Genomic DNA, 13,960 nt, shown 5'->3' on the forward strand with positions numbered 1-13,960 from the left:
CACACAGGCAGCCAAGGTACGAAAGGAAAACCACACAAATAATTGTCAATAACAATGCCAAATCATATTAGAAAGGAAAAAAGTGGGAGACGGAGGAAGGGAGAAGGGGAGAGTGAGTAGCGGAAACAAAGCAACGAAACATTTTCACAGAGTTTGCGGAGTTATATGTAAACGAGATTGGGATCTCCTGCTGGCAACGGATGACAATCAGAACTGCGTAGCTCCAAACATAATTAAAAGCACGCCAAATATTTGTTCCATTCTACGAAAGCCAAATAAAACGCAAACGTATATTTGACTGTCGAGCTGTCAAACATATAAAGTAACAGATGTAAACACACTGTAGCTGGACATAGCAGACTACATAATACCCGCTCAGCCCTCGAATGGACTTGGGTATCGACTTCTCTTCCATCTCCTGTCAGTCCTTTATTTATCTACTTTCCCATATTTATTATCTAATTTTTCTATTATTATTCCTCTACCTTTTTCTATAGGTTTCTTTCTAGCAACACAAAATCAATATACCCTCCTTTCCTTTACGGAACGAGCATTAGCAAATGTCCATGGCTCTTTTAGCCAAGTTTTAGCCAAAGACCCAAAGGTCATAAAAGTAAACAAGTGAAAACAAACATGAAATGGGGATTCCTACATGTTTGCAGCTAGTTAATATTTTGAGTGCTATTACATATACCCTAGCAAATAGTTGAGACTTAATGAGGTGTTTTGAATGCATATGTATATCTTGAAATATTAAAGAGTTTAATGAAATCTAAGTTCGGTTAAAGTATCTGAGAAGCAGACAAGAAAAACTTTTATGGGCCAACAACTATAATTGGTATTCAATAGTCAATCTTTGGTATTTGCGACGGTGGAAAAACTGTGGAAAGTATGTGACATACTTTATATACATAAATACGACATGGAATGGATATTGAATAATAAATGTAGTACAGAAATCTGATTTGGAAGAATTTTTGTAGGCAGTGAGACACTTTAGGTAATTGTCAGATAATCTAGATCAAATGAACTAGCTAAAAATAATTATTATTGACGAGAAGATACTAGGAGATAGCTAGAAAGACTAAGCTCGTTATATCGACCAAGAATATATATACTTTATGGATTTATATTAACCCTATCCCTCGCAGTTTCCAATGAAATGTCTCACATTCCATAGTTCAAATAGGCTACATCAATATCTCAGAGTATCTTTGAAATCAATGCAAAGCTTTCTCATGTTTAAGAACATTTTAAGGAGGCAAATCTTCGTTTCTGGGAACTCGAGCTAATATTGGTTTAGTATCCACTCAAATAGCACAAATATTAGATGTATACAATCTAAATACGGGGAACGTGCTTCGGTTAATTGCCAGACGGAGGCTCTCTCAACAATTTTGATTTAAAAAACAACAAAAAATTAATTTAATGCGCGTCTCTCCAGTTCCAGCTCTAGGATAGAGTATAGCAGCGCGCCTAAATTCCAGACACGTGCCTGTTTTTTGTTTTTTTACAGGTAATGCTAACTAAAACAACTGTAAGAGGAATAAGACGGGCAACAACAAAAACACCAGCGGCAACAACAATGACAGCATAAAGCAAAAAGCATGAAAAGCTGTCCAGCTCAGCAAATTGTTGCGAATAGACAAATGGACGGAGGTTGTATTTAATGGATGCCATAAGCTGCGGAATTACCAGGACAACATTGCAGGTGTTGTTACACGCATTGCTATTGTTGTTACTGGTATTATTGTTGCTGTTGTTGCTGCTGTCGTTGCTGCTGTTGTCCCTGGCTAGCAGCAACAGTCAAGTCCCAACAGCTGCTCCCGCCGCATATCTATAATGACATTTCCACAATAATAAATGAGAACGCAAAGTCAGCAACTGAACGGACAATCCGATTTGAAATCGTGTATAGACTAGCCAGATACCCTCTGTAAAAAAAACTAAAAAAACATACCCGTATGACGTAGGTTTCTATGTCGAAAAGTCAAATGCGGGGAAGGAACAAATCCTGAAATAAGTATATAAAAATTCATTACTAAAACACGATTACGAGATGCCCTGGGAAATTCACAGATTGCTTTCTGGACTGGAAGTATATGGAAGTATATGGAAAGAACTTAGAATGCTTTTGATTTACTACTATACTTACCGATACTCTATACACTCCTTATGACCTTCATATACAAAACTAAGAAATTAATACAAAATACATTACATGAAAAGCCAAAACAAACCGTAAAGACAGAGTCCGTTAATCCTAAAGTAATTCGGTTATTTAAATCATAGCACTTTAACTTGTGGAGCAATCGCTCAATTGCTTCCTGAAGAATATCTTGAATGCTTGAATGGAAAATTTACTGCTGAATGGCTGGAGAAGCGAATAACCTGTTGCAGTTAAGCGCATAAACCTGCCTCGTTTCCATCTCCTCATTTTCCTTGTGCTCTACTATTCCCTGGTAAGTCTTGGCTTAATCAAACTGTGGAAGATGCCAAGGCTAAGTGAACTGGGTAGATGAAATCTAGGAAGTAGAAGCTTGGGATTTGCTGTGCTCTGCTCTGCTGTGCTCTGCTCTGCTGTGCTCTGCTCTGCTGTGCTGTGCTATGTTCCCCAAGCATTGCCTCGAGGTGGCTTTGCACTCTCTATATGAGAGCTTAGCATGCTTGCCATATAATTAGAAGGGGGACCCTATGTATGTGCCAGTGCTAAATCAATTACATTTCGTAGTTCAAAGGATTTGAAGCATAGCTCGAAATTCCATTCGATTCAATTTAATTATAAATCGCTGTTTACTGAGCCTTTGCAGCCATTTATTGTTGCCTCGCCGGGCTCTCGGCGTCGTTTAGGCAAATTTCTTTAGCCACAATTTATCTTCATTGAAACTTACTCCCGGCTGCTGTTCGCACAGGTCACAGCTCGCAGGTCCCAGCTTGCGCTACAATTAGAGTGGACTTTTTACTTCTTTTTATTTTCGTTCCCGGAGCACGTGCCCCACAGTCGTATATCAATTTGATTTGCCGCTGATCCTTAAAGCGCGCCCATTTAACTTGTGACTTGAGCAAACAAATGCTGCACTAGGCAGAAATGTTTATATGCTTTTAGTGCCCTATGATACCAACTGCGAATGGGTCAAATAGGGTATACTAGTTAATATCTGTTGATTTATGTGTGTGTACAGCTGGGTTTATGTAAATAGTAGTACGACTAAGCATACGAATATAGAAGTGTAAGAGTATGAGTACCAGAATATAAGAGTGAAAGTGAAAAAAAAGATTAGAAGAGCAGAAGACAAGAATTGTAGAACTTCATATTAAAGAGCACAAGATAAATTAATAAGAGCATGAGCATCAGAATATTCAAGTATAAGAGTATACAAATATAAGAGTATAAGAGTAGATCATTACAAGAGTTGAGGATAGGATTAATAGACGGGTATATCAAAGAACATAAGATAAATTAAAATTCGCTTAGTTCTATTGTTTTGCATAACTCAGAGGCATCAACTCAGAGGCACAAATAATGTAGAAGTATCGAGTATAAGTTAAAAATGTATAATTAATATATGCATCCCTTTGAGTACTGATATGAAAATAGGTTTATAAGAGTAAGAGATATGAATATGAACTTGACTCGAAATGCTATATCTATATCTATATGTATATGCTACAGCTATATCTCATACTATGTATTAGCAACACCTGATCAGGGTATCTGCTAGTCAGGCATTGCCTGCTACATATGTTTTACTTGCTTTACGACGACGTTTAAAGCGGCTTAAAACAGAAAGTAAATTCGGAAATTTTGGTCACGTCCGCAATTTATGTGAAGTGAAACACGTATTCTAGGCGCCAGCTCATAAATGATTTTGGACACATGTTAGGCTCACCTAATAAAGCTCGGAGGCCTCAAGGGTTGCGCCAAATAGTAAGCACTATTTTTCATACACTCTAGCTCTGTCTCTCGCCCTCTCTTTCTCACTGTCACACTCTCTCTTTTTGTCAAATGTGTTAATGAGCATTGACAGTTGTAAATTGATGAGGGTCTGCGTATCACGCGGCGTATGCGTAATTTGAGGCTTTTATTCTGTTGTTTGTCATGAAACGCAGTCGTGAGACAGCGTCCTTGACCCACGCACGCCGCAAAATGGAGGCCAATCAAGTGGCTTTACGCGTGACACAAGTCCATTTCTCTTCTCGCTTGACTAATGACGATCTCAAACGCTAATGGCATCCTCTTGGCCGAGCACTTGGAACTGACTTTAAATTCAGTTTTGTCAAGTCATTTGATTGCCGTCTAATGCCCATTCGAGCAGAATTTTTTAGACTTTGCATTGATATAAATATATGAGAGCTTTTACTTCAGTTGAACGCACTCTAAATGGGGCTCAAGAGAACATCATTTCATATAAAAGTCTGAGGTATGACTGAGGAACCAGGCTAACTGAATGATTGAAAAGTGCACTCCAAATATTGATTCAATTTATACATAATTTGCTGGGTGGCTCATTGAGTATATTCCTTCATTAGCTGCTTGATTAACAGACGAACTTAATATTATGATTGATCTGATTGACCTTAAGCTCAAATTTCATATGAAATTATTAACACATTAGGATTCCAAACAACACGTAATTAATAATTATAAATTCAAAGGGCTAACAGTCTGAAAGTATTTAAACATAATTGTTTATGGAACTTAACTCATTTTCGCAGAACTTAAAAAAATAATTCCGAAATTTCTCGGGAAAATTTGGGTCAAAGATTAAATGAAGTGAACGCTTACCTTACGCCCACCGCGCAAATTAAGAGTAAAACAGATTTTCAGCGAAAGGAAAATATGCTGAAAGCTCGTTGAAACCCAAATGAAATGCGAATACAAATACCTTTGCACAGATAGCCGCATATATACATACATAAATGGATATATACAAGCGCAAGCACACCTTTATCATCAATGGAACGTAATGGAAGCTCATTTAATTATTTAGTGAGCCTAATGCCAAATTTATTACAACTCAACATTAGGCTCAGGCACTCAACATTAATGGACGTTGCGTAGTCAGCCAATGAAATGTCAGATACAAAGCCAAAAAGGCATAGCTCGAGCCACAAAGTAACCAAAATTCAATTCACAGCTCGAATTTAGAGACAGAAAGTAATAAGGGAAGCCGGAATACTCCAATGCAAGAATTAATTGAAATTCCAGAGTTGCAATCTGGTAAACAATTGTATATTTACTGCTGAGGTGGGGAAAACGAAGAAGTTGGAATTGTGAGGCTTTGTCCAAATGCTGGCTTAAGCTAGCAAAAAAAAAGGTTGATATATCTTCATAAATATATTATTGGGTTTCATGTCGATAAATATTGGTAATCGCCTTGCACACTCGAAGCCAGCATGGAAATAGCATAACATGAACTGAATGGTGAATTAGAAGAGAATGAGGCGAAAGTGTAATCAAAGGCAGCTCACATATTTCTAATCTAAATAAATCGATAAACATCGGTTTGAAAGCAATGATATTAAAGCCAATAAACCAGAGCATTTTACAAAGTTGTTATGGATTTAAAAATAAGAAAAGTACACCGATATATATCGATTGAATGAATGTTGCTGAAGAAACGCTGAAGAAGCTTTAATTGTAAAGAAAATATGATCGATATGATCTTCAATTTGTATTATCTTCAGCATTCGATATTTCTTTTAGAACCAAGAGAGTAGAATAATTTATATATGTGATTCCACTACTCACTCACTATTTATAGAGTTCCTCGGTATTTGTATGACTGCTCAACTGTTGTCCAATTTTACATTCAACTCGCACAAACTTGAATGAATGAATTTATTTTGCTAAGCAAATGGAAATAAATATATATTGCATTCGTGGAATTCTCTACATTTCAGACAGCATCTCGCCCGTTTCCTTTCAGAATATTTCTTCTACCTTCAGCAATCTTCTAATCAAGCAACTCTCAACTATATCACTTTCACTTTTTTGTTTACGCTGGTTTTATTATTTTTCTTTTATTCGAGTGGCCAGTGGGACGAAAACGGAAAATCTGAGAGCATTTACATAAACTCACGTTTCCAGAAGGCCGGTAGGCAGGCAGCAGACATTTGGCTGGGCTGAAAGGAATTGTCTGTTATTTATTGAAGAGTCGAAAGCAGAAAAAGAACAACAGAAAAGCTTTGCGCTGCCACTAAGTGAAACATGGCCAAGTGGCGAACCAATGGCCATAAACTCAGACAGCCAAAAAGCATAAAGCACATAACTCAAAGGGGCAACAAATTCGCACATACATATATATACATAGATGCTCTTGTGTGTGTGTGTGTGGCTGGAAAGGAATACACTAAGAGACAAGTGAGTGCTTCCTCTGTGACTTGTCTGATCTATTGCATGCCTTTGCTCATATTCAAATTCAAATATAGAAAATTCACTTTTTGCATAAACTTGGAACAAAAATGAAAAATGAATTATTCAGTTTTAGGCATAGAATAAAAATGAACATCAAATCATGCATACAAATGCAGGTTTCATGCGAGTCCTTTGAGATTTAACAGAGTTAGCAAAGTAGAAAATTCTGATAATTGAATGAAAATTTAAATTTTTCTAAAAAATTCATGTATTAATATTTTTAGCACAACATTTCCCCAGCGTTGTGCCTAGGGAAATTGTTTGCATATTTTTTCACTAGAAATCTCTCTAAAATAAATATTTCTTTACTTTACTTTTCTATATTTTTAAATGCTGCATTCAGTATAATATAAAACTGAACCTTTATCAAAATTGGTTTAGTTTAAAGACCAACTAAGTAAAAGCAATACGAAATTATTAGTTGTAGGTAAAAATAATTGAATGCGTATATGAAATAAATAATTTAAATCAATTTCAGCGTTCAATCAGAAGCAGATTTAAACGCAAATTAAAATCAGAAGCTCGGCGAGGCATGTGGCATGAGGCAAGTGACTGAAATCTCATACATTTATATACAAAATATTTTGGGAACATTATTTTTACTTTTACATTTTGCATCCAACATTTTTGGCATAAAAGTTAAACATAAAGCCAAACCATGCATAAAAATGCGCAACTTTTTCAATTTACTCTTGACGCATTTGTAAAAGTGCAAAATTGAATTTGGTCTATGTCTGAAAAAAAATAAATAGTTAAAATAATTTAACATAAATTTGTAGCAACAGTGTGTATATATTTATTAATATTAACATATTCTAAAATCCTCTACAACTCTGCTGAAACCCATTTGAAATTAAAATATAATTCTACCTAATTTGATTAAACGTATTCCGACATAAAATTAATAATTATAATATTCCATTTTTAATCGAAAAGAGTTTTATGAAATTATGATAATCTAGATAAATCTAAAGTCTACTGATGCCTAATCCCCTCAGGCAAGAGCGAGCCAGAGCTCTGCTTTGGCATCGCAGACTGCGATTTCAACGTCTGCAGCAGGAGCTGAAGCCCTTGAAATACCCTTTCTTTTTAGAGGTATTCACAGCTGAGTGGAAAAAGTAATTTGGAAATTTGAAGTAGATTGACTTCTACAAGAAATATGTGGAAGAACAGTGAAGCCATTTTCATTATTATTTTTTGTTTACCATGTTTTCGCAAAGTAAAAGGCAACCCTCGCACAAGCAATTATTTCCTTAATTGAAGCATAATTTAGGCTTAACACAGAAGCAGGACATGTGCATTTCATAATTTGTATTACACTTAAAGCTATTTTAAGCCATTCTATTTAAGAATAATGTATATAAGATAAGTGCATATGATAAGTGCTATTGGAGCAATCTCTCTCTATCTCTATCTCTCTCTCTCTCTCTCTCTATCTCTATCTCTCTCTCTCTATCTCTCTCTCTATCTCTCTCTCTCTCTCTCTCTAAGCAGATAAATATGTAGATAGTTTCTTCAAGCTTAAGCAAACTTCAAAAGTTGCTATGATAAAGAGACAAAATTTTACCCTGATGAAGAGTTTTTTTATCCCAACAGCTCCCCATAAATATTGCAGTGGGTTCTGGCTGAATCAAGTTAAGCGAAAGGGGAACCCTTCACAGATTCGGTTAAACCGTCAAAAAACTAAAATCAACTTCATTAACAACTTTAGCAATTTGAATTTAAAGTAAACTTCCACTGAAGGCTTCAACTTCACCCTGGTTTCGCCAAGTGTACTTGAAGACATCTGCTGGCGACTTGTGGAAAATGTTCTTTTATTATTTGTTTGTCTGTTTATGTCTGTTTCTCGCATTGCCAGTGCTGGGTGTTGCCTGTTGTTAAGCATCAACACGTTGGGCCACAAAATGAAATTTTGTTGAACCAAGCTGAAGTCGGCGGCTTTTTAATTAAAATTAATAATGAAATATGCCAGAGAGTGTGTGTGTCAGAGAGAGAGAGAGAGAGAGACCCAGAGAGGTCTGTGTCATCTTTATTGTTGCCTGTTTCTAGTGACAAGCATAAAAAACATTCACAGACGAAACGCAAAGCATTCGAAGCGACCAAAGACCAGAAGATTAAATGCCCACAAAATTTGCCTAATTAAACCAAAGGAATCTAGTTATCTCTCTTTTTACGATTCACAATCCTTTTTGCTGCTTCCCTTTCGCTTTCCCATTCACTTACAGCCCCCGTCTCCACATCTTCTTCCGCCCACTTTTATGCCACATCGCATTACACGCATCGATTGACGTAATCGGATAAGACGTTCTCTAATAAATTGGAAATTCGAGCTCTGTGAAATTTAGACATAAATAAAACGTGATTCATAATGCTATTAACATTTAACATCAAACTACCAGTGAAAATTCTGCTCGACTGTCGAAATACCCTGTAACTAATAAGAAAATTGCATAGAATTAAGTTTTTGACTATAAAAGTTGATTTCAAATTCTTAATAATCGGGAGTGAACGACAATCAGATATCCTCACCCTAAGCAGATCAGCTGCTCCAATCAGTCTAAACCTCATCTGCATCAGCCTCATGCTAGTAATCAAGAACCTTCTACTGCATTCCACATAGAATTTCACATAGCCCTATATACCCTGAATTCTTATGTTCGTAGCATATCGAGGCAGAGCTTAAAATATCAACTGCGCTCTTTCACAAATTTGCAGTTGCGCTCGAACGGGTCCTATTTATATGTATGTGTAGACATACATAGGTATAACTCTCTAGCCAAAATTTGGAAGTATATTTATGTATATGTACATATATACAAATATAAACAGGTAATTGGAATTTTTGTCAATTATCCAGCACAGGCCTATATGTGTCCTCCCTCTCTCTCTCTCTCTCTCACACTATCCCCCTCTCTCTCTATCTCTCTCTCTCTCTCTCTCTGTCTGTGCGTGTGCCCGCTTGCCAATCAGGTTAAATGAGGGATGGCTCCGACAGCTAATTAGCTGGCATACAATCCAAATAAATTGCGGCTCATGTCCAGCAACAGTAAACGCACATAAATAAGGCTAAGTGCGGACAGGGGCGTGGCCTAAATGGGGGGCAGGTCAGGCTAAGTACGGAGTGGCTACCAAATCATATATATATACATACATATATATTTAATAAAGACTCGCCATAGTAATTTGCCATAATGAAGTGAGGCCAAGTTCATGCAGCGCGCAGCTGCTCAATTCTTTTTCGCTTTTTATCTTTGTGTATTTTACGAGTTTCTCTGCTTCTTTACTATTTCCTCTGCTGTTGTTGTTGTTGTCGTTGTATTTTTTAATAAAGCGACGTCCTCTTACTTTGGCATATATTAAAAAATGTCCAGCTGAGTGTCATGCGCCGCCCTCTCGCCCCACCCCCCACTGCCTTTGGCATATATTTACAGAGCTCTTATATTGCATTAGGTATTTTGGTTATTCTCAGTGAAAAGTTTCCAATTTCTGATTTCGATCTATTTTCGTTTGCCATTTACTCTCTTTGATGTCCTGGCTGGACAAGCTAGTAAGCAAACACACACACGCACACACACACTTATCACACACTTCATGTAAAGACTTAAAGCCAAACTGAATCCAGTTTCCTCCATTGCCTTTGTGGTTTTCCTTGTTTCCATTCTGACCGGATACAGTGCTTCCGGCTATATACATATGGTACGAGCGCACTCACACTCACACCCACACACACACACATACACACAGGCAAGCACAACAAATAATTTCTAAGCTGCTAGCCGTAAACAAGAGGCATTTCACTGTTTCTGATTGGATCCAATTTGACCAACTGAACTGCAAACAGAAATATTTTCGGCTTAGTGTAACTCTTGCCTGGATCTGATACGAGGCTTGTGCATGTGTTCATTCAGTGAGACATAAATCGAGAGTGAAGAGAGTGGAGAGTCCATAAGACTGCCCACTTTTACTTATTCATAATTCACTCGAACATGAATGCCTCCACAATATCAATTGACATATATACAAATCAAATATTGCACTTGGTAATTGCTTTCATTTTCTCCTCTCTCTCTCTCGCTCTCTCTCTCTCTCTCGCCTTCATAGAATTCTCAACTAGTTTCCGCTTCATCAATTACATAATATAATGCGAAACATATTAAATATAAGAGATCAGCTGAACATTTATATTTTATTTTTTTTTTATCTTTAATAATTGTCATTGATTTTTAGTAGATTATCCCAAAACTTGAGTTGCCAATTGTTTGCCTGTGGGAATGTGGCTTGTGGTATTCTGACCCACTCAGTGGCATTTATTCAGCATCGAGAGACAGGTATTTTTTAGCTTTGAATTCAGAGTTTGTCCCTTCCCCTCGCGTGGCCATCATCTTTTCTCAGCTCATCCTGATATTAAATTCCGAACTGTCGACCAATCGATTGCTCAAATTCTCGTTTGCACTTCCGCTCAAGTAAACCTTAAAGACTTCCCAGCTTGCTCTGCTGGAAAATATGCAGTCACCCGAATTGAAGCGATGCAGTTGCTCGAAAACTGACCGCTTGCAACTCTTCCGCTCGCTCAGGTCCAACTTGTTGCTGCTTCAGCAGAATGCTTTGAGCTCTGTTGGGAATGACCTTGAGCTCATTTTCGTACACACAAAATTATATGCTCTCAATACATTTGATTGGTTCCTTGTTGTGGGTTTTGCTCAAATTTTAACTTGACTCTTGGAAATATCTCTCTCCGATGCTCTTGACGAGCTAATAAGTTGGCTGTAGTTAACTAATATATTTTCCATCTACTGCCGCATAATGACTTTTATGTAATATAATAAAATTTTATATTTTCCTAGATATAGCCTTCAATAGTAACCTGAGTCTCTAAACTTAGTTATCTAAATCTCTAGCTTATGGTCTTCCATATTCCACATATAGTCTCTCACAATTCCCTACAATATTAGTCTATATACCCAATCATCTAGATTATTTACTTAACAATCCAATACTCCCATTTCTGCACGTACCATAGACCACATTTCCCATCTCCCAGCTTATCTATGCATATAACACTCAGTAATCCCTCTCTCCTCTCTCCGCTCTGCTCTTTCACATAGCCCCCTCAATTTCTTTGCAACAGCTTAACCGAAAAAATAAAAGTGCTTTAACAATAGCTTAAAGGCTTTCGACTGGTTTCTAGGCACCTCTCAAATTCCGTTACTTCCACATTTGCGCATTTCCCTTTTCGCCCCGCCCCCGCCTCCCACTTCGGTTTATGGTTTTTCCAGCTGCTTATGGCATGTGCTCAATTGCTATCTCAGCCTGACCTTCAATGGCGGGACGCGCATTAACCACACCTGTCCCGGCGTCCTGCCCGGCTGACTGCGTAGCTAGGCGCACATAATTCATCGGAATTCATAAATCAATGGGTGCTCGAAACATGATCGAAATGTATCCAGCAAACCGTTAAATGGACCCCAAATGTATTGTATAATACTTCGATTACAGCCAGCAAATCGGACGTTAATAAACAGAAGACAATATGGAAAACCCAAACTGCGTCCGAGCTCTTCAATATTAAGCGAGGCGAACGGTGCGTATGCGCAATATTATTATATACTGATTGGTGGAAATAGATGATAGCTAGAGGGCACATGGGGCATATTGATTGGAGAGTATACTACGTTGCATAGCGCAAAGCGAGGCGAACCTGATATGCTATATTTAGTTGACTAGTTTAAGGAACTAAATCTATCCATCTGACTGTCAGTTCCTGTCTCTAAACGTGCATATCTCGAGAACTACTTGAGCTAAGCTGTTGAAATTTACTAATCGTATTCCTGTATATCTTTTAAGAGTCTTTCAGCTTTGACAGCCTCAATTCAAATGTTTTGTTGCTCGACTTCAACACAGGAAATAGATCACTCAGTAGCAGTCTAATGTCATTCTCAGCCCTATCCCAGCTCTCGACTATTCAATTTCTCTTGAATATATTTCCTATCAGATTCAATCAAATATTTTGGTCAATTGATTCCATTTTGTTCGCTGTGCATCATCGGCTTTAGTTTTAAGCGAATTTATGTGTCACTCTCAAGACGCACTCATCTGAGGCCAGCCAGTAATATTGAGGGAATGAATGAGAGCAGCACAAATTCTTTTATCGTGGCGCCCATCAACATCGCAGATAAAAAAGACTGAATACTCTGAATATCCACGCGCAGCTATAACTTAATTTACGCATCTTTTGACTGCCATATTTATGCCCTGAACTTCTGCACGTCTATCTGGCAATCAAGCTATTCCTTTGTATGGAAGTAAACGAATGCTTAGCAATGTGTGTGTGTTTGTGTGTGAGGAGATGTGAAGGCTTGTCAAGAAACAAAAGCAGTTTAACTTGACTGACAGCGCAGCGCTCCTCGGGCTTTTAGGGTATCTTCTAGTCGTGCACTCCTGACCCAAAACAGTCTAACATATTGTTAGCATGTTAACATGTGTGCGTGTGCGTATGTTCTGCCCCTGAGTGTGTTTTTGTGTGTGTGGTTGGCAATATTATGCAAGGCAACGTGGCGTATGAGCAATATTTTGTTGCTTGCTAAGCATACGCCATGTTAGCAGAGTTTAAGTAAGCTGTGTGATTGTGTGTAAGCCTGTCAGCATGTACATATGTGTGTATATGCATCTATATGTGTGTATCCATTTGTCTGCAGATAAATAAGAAGAATTCTAGCTTGATTGACAGTTCGAGCATTGCTCAGTTTGCAGGGTATAGTCAGGCATGCTCAGCTCTTATTCGCATGTGTGTGTGTGTGCGTGTATGCTATATGTATTGTCTCTCTCTCTCTCGCTCTGCATGCGCTGTCTCTAGCACACATCAGTATAATGCAAGGCTAACGTTGCGTATGCGCAACACTTTGGTTTACGTTAAGTATACGTCAGTTTATCAATGTTTAAGTATGTTGTGTGTGTGTGTACATTGTTGAATACAACAGACAGGTACTGTACTCACCTATGGATATTTATTTCAATTTTTTCTATATATTTTCTGCTTCGCTGTTTTGTTCCAATTGAAATTTCTGTGAATGAGCCTCGTCGCTTCTTTCTCTCTATTCCGCTCTGTCTCTCTCTCTCTCTCTGTCTCTGCCTGTTTGGGTGTCTTCCTCTTGCGCAATATCTGTTTATATGTGCCCACACTCGCGCGCAGTATAAACAATAATGTTTATGGCCAACAAAGGCAATTAAGTATTGACTTTGGCGTTTAATTTACAGCCAGAGCCAATGAGCGAAAGAGCGGGCAAGAGAGGCCAAGGGCTGGAGGCGCTGAAGAGGCAATGGGAGCTGTTACGGCAATGGCAATGGGGTATATTGGCTTTTGTTGCTGTCCATTTATCATGTCCGCCTGCAATTAAAAATTGAAAGAGGCAAAGCAACATCAGCCCGAGCCATTAAACAATTCAATTCCCAGCAAAATTGTTGAATTAGAATAATTAAGTGAGAGCGCAAATTGAACTCGTTAAATAAACAGAAAACAACAAAGCGACGCAGAGACATGTGCCG

At 37.9% G+C, this 13,960-nt stretch overlaps 1 protein-coding gene across 10 annotated transcripts in view; it reads right to left on the reverse strand.

The window, feature by feature from the left end:
- The window catches only part of LOC108615669 (G protein-coupled receptor dmsr-1), a 54,888-nt gene that overhangs the window by 38,913 nt on the left and 2,015 nt on the right, over positions 1-13,960 (reverse strand). For 5 of the 10 annotated variants that reach the window (XM_089470679.1, XM_089470678.1, XM_089470675.1 and 2 more), the window contains exon 3: positions 13,413-13,802. The exons of 3 other annotated variants lie outside the window; for them this stretch is intronic. The gene's annotated coding sequence lies outside the window, so the exon portion shown is untranslated. Of the gene's footprint in view, positions 1-1,960; positions 2,015-13,412; positions 13,803-13,960 lie in introns of all 10 variants that reach the window. 2 more of the 10 variants (XM_089470677.1, XM_089470674.1) reach the window with 1 other exon arrangement.

Source organism: Drosophila arizonae, chromosome 5 (genome assembly GCF_054131065.1).
Source record: "Drosophila arizonae isolate 15081-1271.41 chromosome 5, UAZ_ARI_1.0, whole genome shotgun sequence".
Taxonomy (NCBI): domain Eukaryota; kingdom Metazoa; phylum Arthropoda; class Insecta; order Diptera; family Drosophilidae; genus Drosophila; species Drosophila arizonae.